Genomic DNA, 22,015 nt, shown 5'->3' with positions numbered 1-22,015 from the left:
TTTACAGTGCACCCCACGCACACACATAAGTCAACCGCCGTGGGGGTTTTAGGTTGCATATGGGGGCGGGTGCTGGGGTAACTGGTGGTGTTGTAGCTCTGCTGTTGACTGCATATGAATGAATATTCGAGCATTCGCATCCATTCTTCTTTTTTCTCCGCAAAGCGTTTTTTCTGTTGCTTCCCACATAAAAGTTCATCAGCGAGAATATTGGCGGGAAGAAAGAAAAAAAAAGGAAAGTCTCCAATGTCGGATATTTGTATATTTGAATTATGCGGGCCAGGGCATATCAGCTGGAGTGTATGCTTTAGTAAAATTCCAATATAAAGCATGACTTAAATATTATATTAAATTCGAACCCCTTATTTCACATCCTTTTAATCTCAGATAAACTAGATTTGAAGTATCTCAAAGGCGAAAGTCTTATAAAGAATACAAGTTTTAAGTAAATAAATAATAAAGAGGGATTTTTCATTCACATCACAAGAATTAAATGGCTAAAAGTTCGCGTGCTAAGGAAAGAGTATTCAAATGTCGCCATAATCCTGTTGCTTTTATCTCTCCTTGTTGCAATATTCCCGCCACATTCCGTCGAGCACGTAAGCGCGCTTGTATCTGTGTGTGTGCGCTATACGAATTGGAGTCTCGGTGTGCGTTTTGTATGTGTTTGGATTTGAGCATCCTTGGAGTAATAGTTTTCCACGGTTTATAATTCCGAGCTTCCCCCAATTCGGGGGCCCAACTCCACAGCCCCATGAGCGCAGGGATATTTATTATTTACAGGAGTTTTTCCCGCATGCAGCTTTCTTTTAGTTCACTTTATGTTCTTTGCGTTTTCCTCGCCTTGGTTTTATTTCCTTTCGGTTGGTTTTGTTCGCCCGCTGCCTGCTGATGATTTGTGTGCCAGTGTGTGGTGGCCATATAAATATTAAAAATATTGCACAACAATTTCAGTCGATCCTCCCTCGCCGGCGGCTCTGCTTAAGCGGGAATAAAAATCGCGCTTAATAAATTTTTAAAAAGGGTGGCAACTTCGTGGAATGGAAAATAATAATTTAGAGGAAGACAGGACTACCTTTCGCTGGGCAAACACAATGAGCAGAGCGAGAAAGCGGCAAGGGGAAGTACGCATAAAAGCATAATAACAAAAGTGTGGTCCTGGTGACCCCGATCTTCTAACAGAATGGCCACCAGCAGCACCACAGGAAGCTCAGATATTTACATCTGTATGGGTGGCAAGGGCTTTCCTTGGAGCAGCGATTTTTTCGTTTTAATACATAAACTTTTATGGCTTTGGTATTCCGAAAAAAGAGTGGATTGAATTTATGTATTATAAGGTAAGATTCTCAATATTTTGAAAATATCCTTTAAACTTAAAACATTTTTCAAATGAAAACCCTGAGCTAAACAAAAGGATCAAAGGCGATTTAGCAGAGGTTCTTCCTTGAAGTCGCTCATTTGCATACTTAAATCTTAAATGCGATCATGGTCGCAATTGTTTTGTAAAACTTTTCCTCTTTTTCCGCCCCTCATTCAATTTATTTAAGCTGCAAAAATGCCTTCCGTTGGCGCTAATTAAAATAAACAGACAGTGTGCACTTTGCTGGAAGGCAGCTGGGGAATTAAGGACCCGTTGCATGTCTGATGAGCTGACAGGACGGCGGATAAGTTCGGTGGAAAATGTTTTTTATTTTATCTCCGCTTTGATTGACGACGCTTCAAATGATTTTACACGCACGGGCGGCAGGAACAACAAAGGGAAAACAAATAAATAAAGAACAGATAAAAAAAGAGACTGGAAAAGCGTCAAGGATAATGCGTATACGCTGTGTGCCTTTTTGCGCTAGTGTTTGCACAAGGCGCTGGCAAGCCTTTCGGTTTACAGTCTTCAGTTTCCAGAATCCTGTTTCGAGTCCTGTTTGTCCTGCGACGAGTGTGCGTGCCGCCAGTCGCGTGTCTGCTCAGTTGGGACTGCTGAAAAGTTAATCCTTTGCCCGCCGAAATCACGACCATCGAGTGTTTGCTCCGCCAACTCCGGCCAGGCCGGATATTCCCTTAATCCTGCCACTTGATCACCAGCTGCCGGCGCGTTTCAAGTCCCCAATCGACAATCCTTTGCGCCATAGGTAGTCTCGCCAGTCTATTAAGTGGCGCTCCCCATAATTCACAACACTTTCGGTCCATCAAGGACGAAAGGGATGCAGAGCGTCCAGCTGAGGCCAGCATAGGGCGCATTTCGCAAACAAAAAGCGAATATATATTATTATTATGCAAATTTTATTATTTTTATGATAAACCGCAAAATTTTCAATGGCTCGCCCCATAAACACAAACAGCAACAGTGGCGGGATCCCAAAGCACCCATATTCGCCCAGTTGGGCGCACATTTTTGGCATTTTTATGACTCATTGAGTCGATTACTATAGTGCTTGGCTATCTTTGTATATATATAAATACGAAAGATATATTTGCGCTCGTAGTGAACTGCTAGTCTTTTAGGCAAATGAACTCCCTTTGCCGCCTCATCGGATCCCTTACCAAATCCTTCTTGAGTGTTCTTTTGGCCACTTGAATCGCTTATAGAGCGGATAGTGCTGGGCTTAATGGTGTCTTACCGCCTACTGGGTGGATCAACAAATGGTAATGAGGAGATGGGAATATAACTAGTTGGTTTAAGCCCTAGAACTTACTTTAACTTACTTTTAACTATACATTAGAAATCGGCTTACGCTGGATTAAAATTATAGATGCTATAGATTATGTATAGTGCAAGGTGACTTCTTTGTTCTCTTCGTTCTAGATATTCTCCAATAAAATAAAAAATAATAATTGAAAAATTGGTAAAAACTAAGCCTTTACGATTTCTGCAAATTGGCCTTAGTTTAGTTCATCAAAATAGGCAAAAAAAATTGTGCTCTTTCAAAAATTCCCAATAAAACCCTGTTCTAAGCCCAAGCCATTTAAATCCTACCCAGGCAAAAGCAAATCAAAGAATACTTCATAATGGAAAAATAAATCCGAGCCAGCAGAGATAAATTGCAAAGAAAATCATAAATACAAATCCAAGGCAATACGCCACGATGCATGATCCATGGAAATTCATTTTGTTTAGCTGCATTAACAATATTTTGCCAAAGACAACGGGATGCCACTTATTTGCCTAGACGAAGATTTTTGTGGGGATGGATGCCAAAAAAAAGCATGGTCGGGATATAAATTCACGGCAAGCAAATAAAAATGAGAAATCCCGAAATATGTATGTGTGTGCCAAAAGTAATACGCCCCGAAATAAAAAGTAAAGTCTCGAAGTTCCCATTCCCCTCAGCTCATCACATTTGGTTTTTGTTGGCTCTTCGCTCGTTTCGAGGGGATATTTATTTAAATTTTGATTTAAGGACATCATCAAAACATTTTTTACGTTACATAAATTTTTGCCTGTTGCCCTTCGTTCGCTTTCCGCATTTCGTTTCGGCCGTCTGGCTGTTAACTTTTCATTTGGAAAAATGGACCACAAAATTTGTACTACAAGTTGTCCCAACTTGAGCATATTTTGTTTTATTTCCTTCTTACTTTTTATTGTTCTTGTCAAAATAAAAATTGTTGCTGCTTACATTCCTTGTCCGTTTTGTCCTGGGGCAAGACAAATTAAAGACATCAAAAATTATAAGGCGTAAAAATTCCTCAAATTTGTTTTTCCAGCCGTCCAAAGCTGCCAAGTTGCTACGCACAAAAAAGCGGATGGGTAAAGAGAATGAAAGTAGTTTGACCACAAGAAGTTTGCCAAATTGAAAATGGAATTTGGCTCTTCTCTTCTCTTATTTTTTTTTTTTTGGTAAAACAAAGTTAAAGTTTCCTCTGCCGTGCGGGAATCGTTGATGGGATTTCTAAAGCGGATTTGCTGGCAACGGGAAAGCGGGCATGTGTGAGAGAGCAGCACTTTTCGCCCGGAAAAGCGAAATGCGGAAAATTCTTACTCGCAATAGAGACGTCATCACCAAGGTGTGCGCACCGCACAGTGGGCAACTTTGATTGGGTCCTTTACATAAGCGTTTAATCCTATTTCGCGGTGAAATGCATAAATAGACAAAAGGGGGATGCTTAATGCCCGAAAACCCCAGCATATGGACCGGCGGCAGCCACTAGGAGAGGGTTCCAAAAAAAAAGAAGGGCAGACGGCGGACGGAAAAGTCCGACTGCAAATGCAATTTTCATGTCACGTAGCATTCGGTTTTGGGTAGGGGAGGCTCGCTTGTACGGAGGGAGAGGGGTGGAGTTGCTAAGCGGTCATAGCCGTATAAAAATGTATTTAAACTAAAGCCCGACAATCATTTAATGCAACATGACAGTAAGTAAGTTGTCCTCTCAGTCCGTTCGCTTCTGGCGGTGACAACTTTCCACAATGCAACCCTTAAAAAACACAGAGACTCACACACACACAAACAAAAGTTGGCTCAGGATTAAATACGCTTAATGCGCAAAATTAAAGGCATACATGTATGCATGAGGATGCTCCCTGCCCTTTTATTTGTCTGTTAAAACCGCAGTCCGTTCTTCAAAGGCCACAACTCATGCGCTTTGGGGCATTTAACTTGAACTTACCTCTGGCCGCCATTCGGTTCCGTTTGGGCTCGGCTGAATTTATTGTGCATAAAAGCCAAAATCGTGGGCATAATTTCCCGGGTCCTGCACACAAACACCAACACACACACACACACACACGGAGAGAGGGCTTAAGCAAATATTAAATACATTAAAACTGACATGCGAGGTCGAGTCAAATGAGTAAACAAAACTCAATTCGAGTTGTACTCAGATTCAAGCCACTTAAATGGACTTTGATGTGGTATTCCGCTAACTTTCAGTCTGAGGATTACCTAAGGACCCCAGGCCATCTGAAGCTTAACAATTAAAATGGGTGGGTAGTGGAAGCTTAAAAGTAGTTAATGCAAGCAACCCTGAGTTATAGCACTCCCTTTGGAAGCCCTTAGTGAGTCATTAAATCTGAGATGGGCTAAGGTCGTGACTAATCCGATATGTCACGCGAGGATCAGTGCCCAGTTTAGCTGACTAATGCGTACCTGATAGTCGATTCAAGGATTTTTTGAATAATAGGTAGTATTTTTCATGTAAGCACACGAAGACATATCTTTTACATCTCATATAAGGATTTCGAACTTAAGGATTGTTTTTAACTCGTCATGGCTCAACAACATTAGAACGAATACTTTTGTACAGCGTATTTAAATCGTATTACCCCCATTTTTTAACTTTTATAATAGGTGGATTTTTGCCACCTGTAACTTTTCGAAATTCCAATCCGCCTGCTCGCTGCGCTTCTGAATAAGTGCATTCGCCCGACCACTTAGCGAAGAACTATTCCCCCGCTTAATAGCTGAACAATGCAATCTTTTCATTGGCATTTTCCAATCAATTTCATTTCGCTGATAGTGGCAGTTAGCGTAGCTGGAGAAGCCATCAAACTGGCAAACTATCAGCCACCCAAGCGGCAAATCCGCAGCCAGCATATGCGACTGTTCCCGGTGATGGCGAAAAACCCACAGAATCATTATTCGCGGCGTTCACGGTGGAGGAGACAGAATTCGTGGCACTTAAAATGGTTAAAATACAAAGCGATAAATACGCCACCGACTGAGGCATTAAACCATATGCCTGCGATAGGGCCGGAATGTCCTGCCGGAAGCAAGGGGGTGCGGGTGCACGAGTCGCGATTCGGGATTTGGAATTCTACCCCTCGCGTAATTGTAATTAATTTCCTGTGATTTTAGTTTCTAGCTGAACCGAAAGGACTCACCCTGTGCCGCAATCCAGAGGAACCGGCCAGTTCCGCATCGACGTCAACGCGGTTGTAGGTCCTTCGTCCTTGCTGTTCGCATTTAATCGTCAATCGATAAATTTGCGTTAACTGTCAGCAGTCCGTTGTTGCGCTGCTTCGGCGATTTATTTTTTTGCTGGTCGGGAGTCCCGCTGCTGCGCTCATTTAATGCGATTAGATTTAATGGCCAGTCTCGGATCCTGCTGGATTGTTGCTTTTTACCCCGACAGCAGGACATTCGCCCTGCTCGTCACTTAAAACTACTTATTAGCCCTCCATAAAATCGCCTTAGACTAATTGGCAATGATTGATTTGGGAACTTTGGCTATGGCCAGCTGGCAAGGAGCGACGGGACCGAGGGACGTCCACTAATTTGACTCAAGTCCCGGACAAAATATGTTTTTAATATGCAAAAACTTTTAGCCAAATGGCTTTTAACTGTCATTAGGCAACTGTTGCCCGAGCGGATCCAAAGCCAGAAAATGGCCAATGAAATTTTTATGACCCACCAACATTTTGTTTTCACGTATCCCCCAAAAACGACATCATGTGCCAGCTGTTCGCCAGCTCACTAGTTTCAGGGACGCCGCCCAACTGGTGTACATGTATAACTCCGGGATGGGGTTGGGTTCCACTCGGTTTAGCTCTGGAGGAGCTTCCAGCAGACACACACAACAAATAACGCTTAAAAGTTGCTCGCCTCACCTGGCCAGCATCCTTTGGTGTCCTCGCTTCCATCCTCACCACCCCTTTGTTTCGTCTCTAAAATACTTTTTAATTTTATCAGCAGCACACAGAAGCGTTTACATGGTAAATGAATAGATGCAGGCGGAGAAAATGGGCTCGAATCGGGCAAGCTCTAATTAATTTATTATTAATGATGCCACTTTCGTGCTGCAAGGACATAAAACCACCCAATGTAAACTAGGGGTGATCTAAACTAATTTATCTATGTTTTATACATTATTTTATTGGTAGGGTATTTATTTATAAAAATTTTTTGGTATTATCTTTTCGTACTTATTGCCTTCAAAATTCTCTTGTGATTTAATAGATTTAAAATTTTTCTCAGTGCTGCTAAATAGGTGTACAGAACGTGCTCGACAAGCTCGCCTCGTACTTTGTCATCAGAGCGTCATCTGGTGTGGTCCCCTATTCTCCTCGCCCCTAAACCGACATTACCTATTGGAAAAGTGGCCAACTAATCAACGAGCATTTCGCTGGCATTTCATTATCATTCGCCCGACGTAGAATCCGTTTAGCCCCACTCCGACCGATCCTTTTCGTCCTGGGGACCACAAAAATGGCAGCAGTTGGCTCCCGGACCAGCATCGCAATGCTCCTTTTGGCTTCGTTGCATTGGATTTTTAATTTGGTTTCATTTCGGTTTAGGGCAGCTGTTGCACAAGGACGAAGGACACCGAGGACCAACAAGTTGACCAAGATTTAATTGCATTTTGAGTGGCCGGCAATTAATAATTTATGAAAGCAAAAAGTGCAAGAGTGCAAGGAAAAGTTGCTAAAGTTTTTAATTATTTGCGCTTGATATTGTTTGTATGTGTACGCTGTAGCATAAAGCAAATAAAGTGTTAAGGGGTGTATTTCCAGGGGTTGAGTTGCAAGTTGCAAGGTATTTTTTCTGCCAGCAAGGCTGCAAGGTATTTCATTCGGGAGGGTTGCAATTGCTGACAAACCGCAGCGAATTGCTAAACACGTGCCCCTTTTTCTGGTCGCACAAAGCACCCTGAATGGGGCAATGAAAAATTGTAAATTGAACAAGGTCCTTTGGAAGGGGGGCGGAGCACATAGGCGGAAATAGCCGAAGCTTCAGCGTGCTGGGTGTGGCAAGAAGCACGTGCAAAAATGCGTTAAAATTGCGCATTCAACATTTGAACCCAAACACAAACGCAATTAAGCGCGGCGTCAGTGTAATGAAAGTGTCTGGCGGAGGGGAGCCACCCAAGTCCAGGGGTACTGCACCACCGAGCCGCCCAACCACCCAACCACCCACTGCTTAAGCGCCCGCCGAGGCAACGGAAGCGGAAATAACGCAACAGCCTCAGGACGAGCCCAGTGTCCAGGACGAAGACGAAGCCTCTGGAGGATGTGCGTTGATGGTCAGGCCGTGCGAATGCATCGCTCCTGGTTTGCTTTGCTTGTCATAGGCTTAGGAAATGGAAATGGTTTGGAGACTACATATGAAGGGCTCATCCAGATCTCGGGGGTACATCCTTTTGATGAGCGATTCACACCAATCGCTCTGCATTTATAGTTCTTAAAAGATGAGCTATAGATACTCCTACTAGTATGTCTTACTCCATAATGGTTTTTTTAAATGGGAAATGTATCAATAGTATATACATACATAACTTTAATGTGGTTCTTTCCCAGGGTATCAATAGGGCCACACTATATCCTTAAGGTGCACATCCTGTTTAGCTAACATTGGCCTACCAAATTGTGATGTGCTGTTGTGTTTTCATTGCTCCTCGACGTTGGGTGGTGGGTGGTTGGAAGTTGGCTGGCCAGACGAACCGGTCAGCGCGGTTTTGTAAAACGTTTAATTGCAATTTGAAAAGCAACCTTCAAGGCCCGGCTGGGGCATACAAGGGTTGCTGCTGATGCTGCCGTTGCTGTGTTCAGGATTTATTGCTTTTGGGTCTATTGCAGTTGCCCCCCACAACACCCATAACAGCCATAAAACCCCGAAAAGCCCCGTCAGCAGCCTCCACTTGTTGGGGAGCGAGTGTCTGAGCATGGCGACTGCAATTGAGGAATTTCATTTTGAAACATTTAATTTCCAACGTGCAACCCTTTCCGCCGGACTGGGGATTGGATTAAAGGCCAGGGGGCTGTTGCTGATAGCCGGAAACGGATATGGGGTCGACGCTTTCACTCACCCTGTCTCCTGGCTCGCTTGTTTAACATATGTTTTCATTTGCAATGCAAAGTTTAATAATTGACCATTCTTTGGGGTTGCTTTTTGCCAACGGAAGTGTAAGTGTACTGCCGGAATGGGGACGCATTCCGTGTGTGAGGTGTGTAATTGCCAGATCGATGGAAATTCTCGATTTTTTCCTGTTAAATGCTTCGGGGCTCGTGACAAATGAGCCACCAGCCAGACACCTCGAGGGGTGGTAAATTAAGCTGGAGATGGGAAGATCTTTGAATGGGTAGCCACTGCTTTCATTAAGGTAACAATTTGGAAAATAATGAGATTTTCACTGGGGTTGCTTTTATTTGTTTGCATTTGGGGATGTTTCTGTCAAGAGTGAAGTAAAATTTCTATAAAACCCTTTTTAAAACTATGTATTAGAAATATTTGAATATGTTGGATAAAATCTAAACCAAATTCACTTTCCTTTAAATTAAGCTTAGCATAAAGCCCTTAAATGCTAAACTTTCGTAAGAAAAACAAAGCCCAAAAGAGCCATAAACCTTCATTATTAATGCCCAACGATATCAGTTCCTTCGTTCCATTTCGGCCATAAAAAATTTACAATATTTCTCGTGCCAATTTCATTACAAAGCAAGTGTTAATTTCCATTATTCCTTCTTTTTCTGATTGTCATTGTTGTCCTTTGCAATTTGTGACCGTTATTTCCCCAGCTCCTTTCGGTCATTTTTAAACCTGATTACATGCTAACACAAAAAATAACCCTCGTCCTCAGGCGGCAGCTTTCACGCGGCTTTTTTCAATTTGTATCGCGAAAAAATACAAAAAGGAGGAAAAACTCATTCAACTGTGACATTTTGTGTTTTGTTTTGTCATGCCCCTTTTTTTGGGGGCTTTTTTTATATTTTTGAATAATTAATATATGTATATCTTTGGATGAAACATATTTGGCAAGAAGAATGGGTAATGCAAATAAATGTTTTGGGGTGAGATAATGCTCTGCGTTGGGTGAAAATTTTACTGAGTCGACTTAAAAAGTGATCTATTAGATTATCAATTTCATTTATGCGCATTTATTTAACAATACAAACAGTGTCAATTATTAATAAGACGTAAGAGGATTTTTATTCAATATTCCAAATTATTCTAGATATTAAGGAACATACCATTCTTTGACCACCATTTTTTCCGTATTTCCATTCCATTTGATGTCTTGAAACGAATGCTTACTCAGAGTATTTCGAATTCCAACAGAAACACGAATTTATGGAATAACCCTAAAACTGTCAAAACCAACCAAGCCTGCTCTCCTCATTGTCATTGTCCTCGTCCTTGTTGTCATTATAAATGTGCGCTCATTTGCCTTAAATATCCAGGACTTTTGTGCACCACTAAATTAGGCAGCGCGCTCCTTTGGTTCCCTATTCCAAACCCACCAAACCCCCCTCCACTGGCCACGTCGTTGACCTTTTGGCCATCAAGTGGAACCAGATGATGGACAAGCGTGAAAGGGTTTCGAGTCGAGGGGCAGGCGCCAGAAAATGTTGACAGCTGTTTGTTCGGAATTAGTCAGCGATGTCGGGTCGGAGATGGCAACACACTCTGGCTATAAGCCGGCGACATATCTTAGCCATGTTAACAGCCGCGAGGGCGAACCTTTTAACCCCTTTCTGCTGTGACACGAGGACCTCTTCATTAGGATTCTGATCCATTTGGCCAGCGGATAGAAATAAAACATGATTTCTGTTTTAATTTCAGGCCATTAGTAGATATCTCTCTATCTTGTTATGGTTGCAAATAAACAATTTCCAAATAAATATAAAAATATTTGAAATCAGTATAATTGTTAATTAATTATGGATCTGCCTTGATAATTTCTTTTGTCTTGATCAGTACTAAAGTGCTTTACTTGATTTAAATTACTTTTGTAAGTGATACTCACCAGATCCTTTCCCCCCTGTAGCATTATCGCTTTTATTGCGTTTTAATTTGGCTTGTCCTTGTCAGCGAGGCATGCAAGGACATGCATCCAGGATGTGGTCAATATACGTGGGTGTTGGGCCCGAAATGTAGCATGTTGTCGGCCTGTCAAAGGCCACTCACGAACCGCCCCCGCACTTGAGGGAAAGTCAAACCTGACGGACCCGACGAGTGGACAAGGACACTGACACCGGCACAAGGACTCCCCCTAAAGCCGTGCATCCATGCACAGGATGCAATGGCATATTGCAATTAGTTGGAGGTCCAAGTGGTTGGCGAGACTTGCGGCATGTGTGGAGGGCTAATAAGCTGGGTGGCGGGGACTCCCGTCAGCCCTCCGGCCTGTTATCCTTTGGCCAGGACACACACACACACTCAGGCGAATGTCAGTAATAACCGTCTGCAGCTTAAAGTAATTAGAACGCCATTTTCATGGGCTCCTTTGCAGGACTCGCCTGCACTTCCGGCTGACCCTCCCATAAATTCATTGGGGCAACTTAAGCCGACTCCTTGCTGCTGCTACTGTCCCGAAATACATAAAAGGACACCCATAAATGCGCAGCTTAAAGCCAAGAGGATTCCAGTCGGCGACTCTCTGGGTACTCGAATGCAGCGCGTGAGGGGGGCTTAAACCTGGGTGGAACCCGGAGACCTTCCAGATATTCCAGCCAGGGCCTGGACAGGACCCAGCTGCATTATTACGGTCAAAGTAAATTTATGTGCGCTGTTAATTGAATGCTGCGCTGCCTGCGCGGGGTCAGGACCTCGAGTATCCTCCTGATCCTCATATTGCCGGGCTCTTCCGCTCGCCTTACTTTGCATAAGTCCGAAATTTATTTACAAAAAATAACGAATGCTAAGAAGGCTTATTGCCGAAGCGGAGATACCCTAACAATGACTGAATTTAACCCTTTAAAAGAGCTGCACAAAATTGAAAGACTGATGCAAGCAGTACACAAATGCACTGCATAACTGCAATGCTATTGTTATTGATAATTACAAGTAATTGTTATGTTGATTTAAATAAACTATTATTTAAGCCCATATGCCTTGCCGATGCATGGGTATCCCCCACAAGGGATATCGGTAAATGCTGGCAAATATTGCAATGGCGAGGCCATTGTCATGGCGACGGTCGCATATAAGGAGGCGGCTGGCTGCTCATTGTTGGCCATTTTTCATACATTATAATCAGAAAGGATAATGTTAACGCCGCCAGCAGCAATGAAGACTACAGTCGAGGCAGATGCCGCAGCCCAATTATGGAGAACTTTATTACTTGCTGACCTTAAATGGTATTTTTAATAGAGAAATTAAATTTGTAAAAATTTAAAAGGATTTTCTCAGTCTCTCCCATGTTCGATTGAGCACCTAACGACGACTCTATCTAAACTAATGTTCCCATATTCCTTCAAGCACTATTGAAAATACTTCAAGCGAAGGCCATAAAGCAATTTTATTGCCGGACTTGTGGCAGCAGGAAAACCAAAAGTCGAGCGAGGAAAATCTCGAGCGGCGGCGAAGACAACAATTCCCCCAGAAACATTCCCCACATGCCAAACTATTTGATAATTAAGTAGATGCGCGACCTCGAGGAGCATAAATCACTTAATTAACTTGACGACACTTCCAGACAGGCTGCCAAGGGGAAACGCCACGAATGCGCATCCTTGAAAGTATTCCAAATATCTGAAAAGAAAATAAAAATACGGCCCAAGAGAACTGTGTGGCTCTCGTATCGAAAGTCTGACAATCAATGCAAAAGCAGCGGCAGAAAAACTATCAAAACTGAAGACAGCCCACTGGGGAGCCATCAATTCATCAAAATGCTGGGCTCTATAAATAGTGCGAGTGAACTTCGATAAAATGCCAAAAGTTCTCTACACGGCGGCACTTCAAAGCCATGTTGCTAGTGAGAAGCCAAATCAACAATGACAGCAGTCTTACAAAGAAAGTATCTTATATATACCCATATAACTAAAGATACAATATATTTGTAGCTTAGCATAAAAATCTACAAAATATACAGATGTACTGAATGATATACACGTAGAACATATTATGTTATGAAATATTTTTATAAATGGATTAATTTATTATAAAATTAAGATTGCATGCACAAAAGTTTTAATTCAAGAATTATGTTCACACTTCTTACTGAAATTAAAATAGAAACTGGGGAAATATTTGCCGATCGTGGCACTCGAAAATGTCATCGACTTCCTCTCCCTGCATCACGATCATCAATGGAGCTCATTACCACGCCCATTTGGTGTTGCCACCAATGCGCGGCAGCCAAAAAGAGACTAAAGTACAAAATACGAAAATACGCTACAAAATGCGAGGAAAGCGGCGGCATCCATCCGTGGCACCTTCACTGCTTCCCATGCCTCATGAAGTGAACTCAACTCTTCCTGGGGGCAGGCACGCCCACTTTTCCAAGTGATCGCCACCGTTTCAGCCATGTGTCTCATCTGGATGGCCGCGATATTTTCTTTTTTGTCTGTACAGCGGCAAGTGGGCGTGGCAAGGAACGCCCCCATCCACACAGCATCCACACATAAATTACCAAAGTTGTTGACAGTCTTTGGCACTGAAAAATATCATTAAAAGTGTATAAAATAAACGACTGCAATGATTTACTGGACAATGAAATCTGAATATACTGCTGGTATATATGATTTTGTATGGTCTTACTTTTCCAAAATTTAAAATTAAGAAAAACATTTTAGATTATCAAGTTCGTAAAACGCGATGTGTCAAACCTAATTACATCACTTGCATCGCCAAAAATAAATGTAATCCAATTCGGGGGAAACCTTTTGCTGGATTTCGCAGCAATGACAATGGAATCGCCTCCGATTCAGTGGGCCACGTGATAAGCTAATCCCGGCCTGAAAGTGACAAAGCCAACGCCTTCAGACAATGAAATTTGCGAGCCGGGGAAAATTGAAATGAAAATGAAAATTCAAGAACTTGTAAACATCCCACGCGATGCTACTGTCAGATTCGATTCCTTTCCTCGTCCGTGGATCCTTCTCTCAGTTCCGAGAAGAACCACCCGATGGAACCACCCACCTTCTTTCTCACACTTCTTGAGATCCCAAGTCTGTGGCTGACACCCGAATGGAATCAGCCACTCGAATCTGCTTCCTATGCCGAATTTATCTACATATAAACAAATATTTTTCTTAAATATGACAACATTTTGGGGGCGTGTCAATGGAAATTTGTGGGCGTCGGAAAAGTGTGTGTTGAAATTGAGTTTTCTAAACTTTTTCCCATCTCCCTTGCTCACACACACGGCGAAAGCGAATGCTGATTTGCCTTCGTCGTTGTTCTTGGCTGGGTGCTTTTTTTGGGGGCGTGAGTGTGTGTCCCCTGGGCTGGGGGCGTGGTCGTGTGTGTGCCCCGTTGTCATTGCTTGTTTTGCAGTTGACATTGAGTGGCGAACGGAGCCCGTCAATGATATGCAGGCTGATGAGTTGTCGTTGTTGCTGCCCATGATAATAATGATAATGCCGAGTGTGTGTCTGGGTGCTATGAGTGCCTGTTTACACGATGCTTATGAGTGTGAGTGTTGTTGTTTCTGTTTTTCCATTTTTTTGGGGGGGTTTTCCAGAAGTGGAACCCAGGGGGTTGCTTCGGAAAATATTTAATAAAATGCCGGTAGAATTTAATTAGATTTTAATTGCATTTGCTACCGGAGCGGAGTGACACAACAGCAAGCTCCGGCAAATTCCCGCCTGTATCAAGGAATCTGTTTTTGAGTGATGATTGCCCAGGGGTGGATGGATGTTCGCATGAGGGTGGTATTATGATATATTGTGTTATTAATAAGGAATTAAAGTCAATGGGAATTAATTCCAACACAAGACGTGGATCAAATCAACTAGATTGCGTCTGTGAAGGAAAGTATTCAGTTAATCAAGGCACGAAATGAATGTTGGAATGAAAAAAGCATCCCGTGAGCAACATTTAATTGATGGCTATGATATTCTTACATCTTTTTTATTTCACTGCATTTATTAGTGTATTTCAAAGAGCATCCACTTACATTCATCACAATTACTTACTGAAACTAACATTTTTCATTAGCATTAACACTCGAGAACCCTTTCATCTACGCCTTCTTAGATTGAGTTAAATATTGCTGCCATTGTTCAACTCCTTTGATCTCATTAACCGAAACCGAAACAAACGCGAGTTTTCAAATCTTCTGGAAGACAATTCTTCAGTCGAAATCTTTTCAAGCCAATTACGATTGCCCCGTTTCAAGCCGTTGCGAATCGGAAGTGATACAAGCACGAAAAACAAGACTACAAGAATGCTCCGTGATCGAAATCATCATTCGTGATCTCCTTTGAGCTCCACACACCTTTTGCCGCACGGCTTTAATCGCTTGCCGAGTCATCAAACGAGGAGCAACGGAGATGACACCTTTGAAAATGGGAATCAGAATGCCGAAAGGGCTATAAGGGAATCGGTCAATTTAACACAATGATATAACGAGCTGAACTTGAAATGCAATAATGCGCTTGCCGCTCATTCAAGGTGAGGCAAGCAAACGCAGAGTTCACTTATTAAGTCGTTACCTCAATTAGATGAGGAAGTGCTGCACATGTGTGGGTCCTTTATGATAAGATCAGCCACGCATTCACGCATGAGGGTATGGCTTACTAATTTCCTTTTAATTACTACTTTCCAACGAGTTGTTTTGAGCTGCGCAACCAAAACTCTTCTGCAATTACTCGTCGAACGGAGGATGGGACGTATGCACTGGCCCCGCGGATGTCTTTCCGTTGTCGACTTTGCCTTAATAAATATTCAGAAATTAGCAACGAACAAATCTTGTGCAAGTTTTTGGCATTAACACCTTTCAATCTGGCCGAGTTGCGAACAACATTGCGAATATGACAAAACGGATTTGAAGCAATAGCAGTAGTACTAACAATAAGGGAAAGATATTTCTGATTGGATCGATGGGATTTCCACTAGATAAGCTTACTATTTTATTGGCTGCAAATGAATTCCATGACTTATTGAACCCAATATTGTGTATTAATTAGACATTATCCACTTTAGCCGGCTAACACTGTACTCAGCCCCTCGGCGAGCACGCAGGAAATGTCACTACATCCAGCAGCAACGCATCGCAGGAGACTTCAGGTTTTTGCCAGCAGCAGATATTTCGCAGTTGGTTTTCGCACTGCACTTTTGAATATGCATAAAAAATTGGTATTAAAACGTCGCATGTAAGACATTAATCAGCTGGCAAAGTGGCAGCAGCCAGCAGTTGGCAGACAGAAGCGGCTCAATGCGGTGGCTAGGTGAAGTCAGTGAGCAGCAAGTTGAGCGCTTGCATCATGCGCTTGATTAATCTGCATGCCCCCCACCCCACCGCACCTAGCACCAGCTCCTCGGATCCAAAGCGAAAATCTGCGCATAAGCAGCTTGACTCTTGCCAGATTGGATGCGATGGAGGTGGGCAATCCTGCCCAGCCCAACCCACTGCATCCACCGCACTTCACTCGGCTCCGCTGGTTGTACGGATTTATTTTTGAGTGCCCACACAGCGCGAGGAGCAACCGCAACTCGTTGGCCAAACAATAAATTCACATTAAGGAAAACCGAAAAACGAGAAAAAATCTACAAGAGAAGTTTGTTTCATTAAAAGCATTAGATGGTTTGCTTCGGGGAGCGAAGACAGCGAGACAGAGCCATCAGAGCTCTACAATAATTTTGCATGCCTGGTGGCTGAATAATACGAATGTGCCTGTTGATTGTTTTTAGCATCTGTAGCATTGAGTGATGAGAATGCTCCCCGCCCCACTTGCATCTCGAATCCGACTCCCATCGGGGGCACATGGCCCTGCAGTCTAGGGCGATGCCACAAGTATTTCCCCAACAATATTCAGCTGGATCTGTGCCATCGGGCTTTTCATTTGTGTACGCTAGGAGATTTTCCAAAACATTTACAATCCTCAAGATCTCACGGAGGCCAAATGTTTATCAGAAGCAAAGAATGGCTGGATCTGTTAAGCAAAACATACAGAACGTATGATGCTCTTACCAATATAACAACTCTTGGTACTTGATTGAAAATACGATGATAATAGCTTGAGTCATTTTTTACACAAGCCTTCAGGTATTTATTCTTGGTTTTGATGCATAGATATAGATAGATTTTTATATTCATATTTTCTTTCAACCGAAACTCCGCAACATACCCTTTCCTTTCCCAAAAGGAAAACTTTCAACACAGCAGACATTGGCTAGATTTCGATACCGCAACTCAAGTGGCCAGACTTTGACTACTCGGCGGCTAAATGCGGCGCATAATTCACAATGAGTGATTCTTAAATTGTCCATTAAGATAATTTTTATGGTAGAGCGAGTCCGTAGGGGAATTCGTGGCAGTAGTCGACGACGACTCGGTTGCAACATGCCCATCTAAAGTTGGCTCCTTCGTTTATCAATTAGGGCGGTTGGGCCGCTCGCTAATTATCAGTAAAATGCCTACACATGGCAAATGCGGATTTTCTTCGCTCCTGCTCCAAATTTAGCAATGTGTCTAAGTGCAGCCCATGGATCTGTGGATGCGTTCCGAGACTGCGTCATGCTCGACAATTTTTCACGCTTTTCCCTCCGCTTGGTTTCCCCACCAGCCGCACTCTCCCCGCTCACTTCAGTCTCCCTCTCCATCCCCAAAGAAAAGACAAAGGAGCCCCAGACTGTGGGCCCCAAGTTTGCCGGCCTATGATTGATGTGCAGTTGATGACTATATAACTTTGTATGATTTCTGGGGAGCAGGCTTGGTTTTGTAGGTGGACGCGTGTTTAATTAGTTTGGCTTCTTCTTCGGCGGTTTGGGCAGTCGGGCAGGCAGGCAGACTGCTCTGCTCATTTGCCTGGCGTTAAAAATGTTGAATAATTGAAATTTCCCGGAATTTTTCATTACTAGTCGAGCGGGATGATGCGTATGAGCAGAGTAATAGTTGTTGTTTTTGTGGTCGCGTGGCTGTCTTTGATTTTTTCTAAAAGCATTTACACTGAGTTCCTTTTTGGGGGACGAATTTCGTTGGAAAGTGAATTTGGTGAGGTTTCCTGTTTGAAAATTAGTGATTGTGACTAATTATGCTGTCGTTGCCAAACTCACACAATTAGTTGGATTTGCCTGTGGAGTAATTTGCTTTGATGTGGAGTAAGCTCGATACGAAAATACTTGTCTGCTGCGAAAGACATGTGTTCCAATAAAGTAAAAACAACACATTTCTATCGGTTTGTTTAAATACATAACTAAGACATAAATATCTATTGTTCAAAGTGAGTTAAAATCTTTAAATTTGGCTTGTTCCTGAACACTCAACTCCTAAGGCCTTCATCAATATTTGTCCGCAATTGGTAAGGCCGCCTAAATGAGTTGACCGAAAAGTTTAAAGCTGATCAAAAAGGCTTCCTGCACTTTGTCTCCGGTTGCATTTGACGGGGAGGTCACGTACGGCGTGTCATCGCTGAGCGGCTGCCAGCCAAATTGGCTACAGTAAAGCATCCGCCGCATTATCTTCATCTTCATCACGGTCCAAATGACGGAGCCCCCCGGTTCGCCGGTGCCCAAAAACCAAACCGAAACGGGGCGCCCACAATTACGTTTGAGAACTGCAAACTGCAAATGGTCGGAAAGGTTTGTGCAATTTTTCTATTGAATTCTCGCCGAGAGCTTTGCCGCTGGAGTGGATTCGCCACCCGTTGCTCCTTTTCTCAGCTTGTCTCCACTTGCCTCCTGGCCGGCAGCGAGGCACGTGCTCGGAATTCCAAGGAATCGCAAGGACTCGGAACGAACACAAAGACGGCAACAATGTGGCAGATACTTCTTCTTCTCCGGTAGCCAGTTGGAGAGCTCAAGCATTATGATTGATAAGTTCGTTTTGTGAATTTTTCATAAATTAGGCAACAGCTGCGCCATCGAGGGGGTGCCGACCCATCATCGAGTGTCCAATCGTGCGCCATTTGTCTATTTTAATTAAAGGAACTCGCGCTGATCGCCTTCGCATCCTTATCGTCCTTCGTCCGGGATCCCCAGGATAATCCTGGCTCCATCATTGTGGCGCCCTTTGTTTGGCATCACGCACGTCTGGCTTGCTTTTGGCTGTTAATCAGTTGTTAAGCGGTGTGGGAAGTGAAATTTTAATAAAAGCCTTAACATAAATCAAATCTGTGTTTCTGACCAGCAGATGGCGCTGACTCTTTCTCCACTGAGCAGGAGAGATTCCGCTGTGATTGGCAATTCGTTGCCATTTGCCAGTGCAATTACTTAATTATTCTTCTAGTTTGGGATGGTTAATCCGTTCCCTATAATGGTTAAATGCAAAATGGTTACTTAAAAAACTATTAAGGTATTTTATTTTAACCGTATACAACGAGCTTAATAACTACGTATACTTGATAATAACATTTACCTGTCCTAAGAAATTGTTTTGATTTATACCTTTGCTTCTTTTAACCTACTATTAAATCACATTTATGCTAAACCACCCCTTTGTGTTCTCCTTACCGCAGCAGGATATCCTTTGAGCTGCGCCGCCGTATCATCTTTCCCCGTTTCTTCGATGTGACCCCCTATTTAACCACACGGCAGCAACTTTGAAGGGATTCTCATTCTCACATTTGCAAATAATTAAGTGCCTTGGCGGGGCAATTTAAATCGCGTGCTGTCCGAATGCATTAAGGCACATCAAAACCGAGATGGCGACATCGGCTAACCCCAACTCCGGTCTCCTACCATATTCCCCCACTTATTAACAGCAACGTAATCTGAATGCGAAATCAAGTTGCAGTGCACAGCCCACAATATCAGTTGACAACTGTCGACGGTCGTCTGGCAGGCATTTAAACGCTTGTCAAAATTATATAAACTGCTGTCAGAAGTGCCGGCGGGAACTAGGGAACTTTTTCCGCCACGGCCTCCTTTAAAGTGCAGCAATACACTAAGCAAAAAACCAACTAAAGATGCAGGCGACTAAACCAAGCCAAAACTTCAGTGGGAAACCCTCTAGCTATAAGAAAAATCCAAATCTGATCATAACTAGCTAGCTAACATTTATCTTGCGATAGAGGAAGAGTTCTCCATAGGGTCTTTCTATTTATATCTGCTTTTAGCACACATATTTTCTCAGTGCATGAATACGTACTGGGCCTGCAGTCGGAACTCTTCGTTTCTGTGACAATTAATGCGAATTTCGACATCATAATTAAAGTGCATGGTGACGACGCTGGGTCTCGTCTTGCGACCGGGTCCATTATGCTTAATGAGTGAGCCAACGGAACTGAACTGAACCAGAGGACCCAACCATACCGAACTATATACTATATACTACATGATTCCCGGACCGACCAGACCAGACCAGACCAGCAGAAGTAGAGCGAGCCAGACCGGTCCCAGACCCATTCATTCACTTTTGATATTTGCATATTTTCACATGTCATTCGGCTTTTTGGCAGTTCTTTTCCGTCCTTTGTGCGAATGCAATTGCAGTTGCTGTCTGAGGCGAGATCTTCATGCGGGAAGTGGGAGTGGGAAGGATGGAGGGGAATCCCCACTCCTGCATCGCATATCGCATAATTAGCCGCAGACTTTTGCCGCTTGACAAACTCTTTGAAGAGCTCCCCCGACCGCAGACACGTGTGCATCTCCCAGGGATTCCGTTCACTGTTCAGTGTTTGGCTTATTTATTGTGGGATGTCTTAATTTATGAACGACTGTCAGGGCCCTGAGACTTTCCATCGGTTTGTTTGCGATGGCGAAAAAGATCGGCCAGAGACAAACGGATCCATTCATTGCACCCGTATGACTCAACCCGAGTCAATTCAACTCCTGGGGCTGTGATTCATTCGGCGTATCCCAAAGTATTGTTCCTCAATCGCGATAAGCAATAAGCTTTATCTCCGGCATTTGGCATTCAAAATTTATGGCTTGCAAAATGCTTTTGGCCTCGGCTAAGTTCGCTCTGCTCAGCCCTCAAGTGCAATCAAATAATTGTAATCTCTTTCAAATTGCAGTTAAGTTCTACTTCCACTTCTTATTCCCAACCACCCACGCCCACTTGATTATGCTGATGAGCGCGTAGCTGCAGCCCAAAATGCACTTCTGGTTGCCCCAAAGAAGAGTGCTTGGCAAACTGAGTTTTTCGGCAATCTTAATTAGAGTAGATTATGCTGATGGCTTTGGGTGCTTTTCCGGTTTGGATTTATTTGCCCAATTCGATTATAAGTACGAGTAAGTGTTGGTCAGCGAAGCGCGGGGCAAAGTAATGCTTAATTCGAAAAGTTTTCCAAGTGCGTGACAGCTGAACCAGATTGAAAGCATACCTAGATTCAAAATTAACAACTCTTTAAAAAACTCATTTAATTGTCGGTTTTTTGAATACTATGTCCTTGGTATAGTGCTGATGAACGTGTGTGTTCTAATTACTACTGAAACTTAAATTTGGAAGTACATTACCCAGCAATAGAATATTCTCCCAAAGAAGTGATCTCGTCTGCTGGAAAGCCTCCAGTGGAACGCACTTGATAAATTGTTTACTTTGAAATTAATTACTCCGCTCATTGTTTTCTTGGCCGACGGAAGTTGCTGCCATTGTCCGCCAGGGGGCGCTGTGTTAGCCACGTTAGCCGAACTCCATTGTGCTGCATAAATCAAGTTTGCAGCGCCCTTAGCAGCACTTTCAACACTTTTGCGGCCCAGCAGCCAGCCGGCTCACATTTATGGTCAGAGCCCACAACCCAACCATTTTTTGTATGGCCCGCCGATCGTGGCAATAAAATTGCATTTAATTACACGAGTGCAGTGGCTCAAGTGGGCGAAAAGGGGGTGGGAATGCCTAGCTGGGCGATGTGGGATGCCGAGTGGGGTTGGCCATCGGGGAATTGGCCTTGGTTTGGAGCCGGGCCAGCTCTTCATTGTTGCGCGCATTTTTGAGCTCATTAAACCGGCTGCAATTGTTGCCATGCGTTGCGTGAGTACTCTGCTGCAGATTCTGCCCTTTTGTTGGCCGGCAATCAATTTGCAGTCAGCAGTCAGGAGTCGACAGTCTGCAGTTTGCAAAAGTTGCAGAAATGCAAAAACGAAATTATATTTGCGGGGCCCAGGCACATCATTAAAATGCATCGACCTGCAGAACAAACGAGTCGAACACCTCTCGGCAAAAAGCTTCGCCTGCATTTGTGAGGAATTTCAGAAAATCTCCCAGCATTTCGAAGAGGAAATGGCCCGAGCTGTTGTCCATAATGTTTATAATCAGTTTGTGG

The sequence above is a fragment of the Drosophila simulans genome, chromosome 3R (genome assembly GCF_016746395.2).
Source record: "Drosophila simulans strain w501 chromosome 3R, Prin_Dsim_3.1, whole genome shotgun sequence".
NCBI classification, from domain to species: domain Eukaryota; kingdom Metazoa; phylum Arthropoda; class Insecta; order Diptera; family Drosophilidae; genus Drosophila; species Drosophila simulans.
This window is presented reverse-complemented; position numbering follows the sequence as displayed.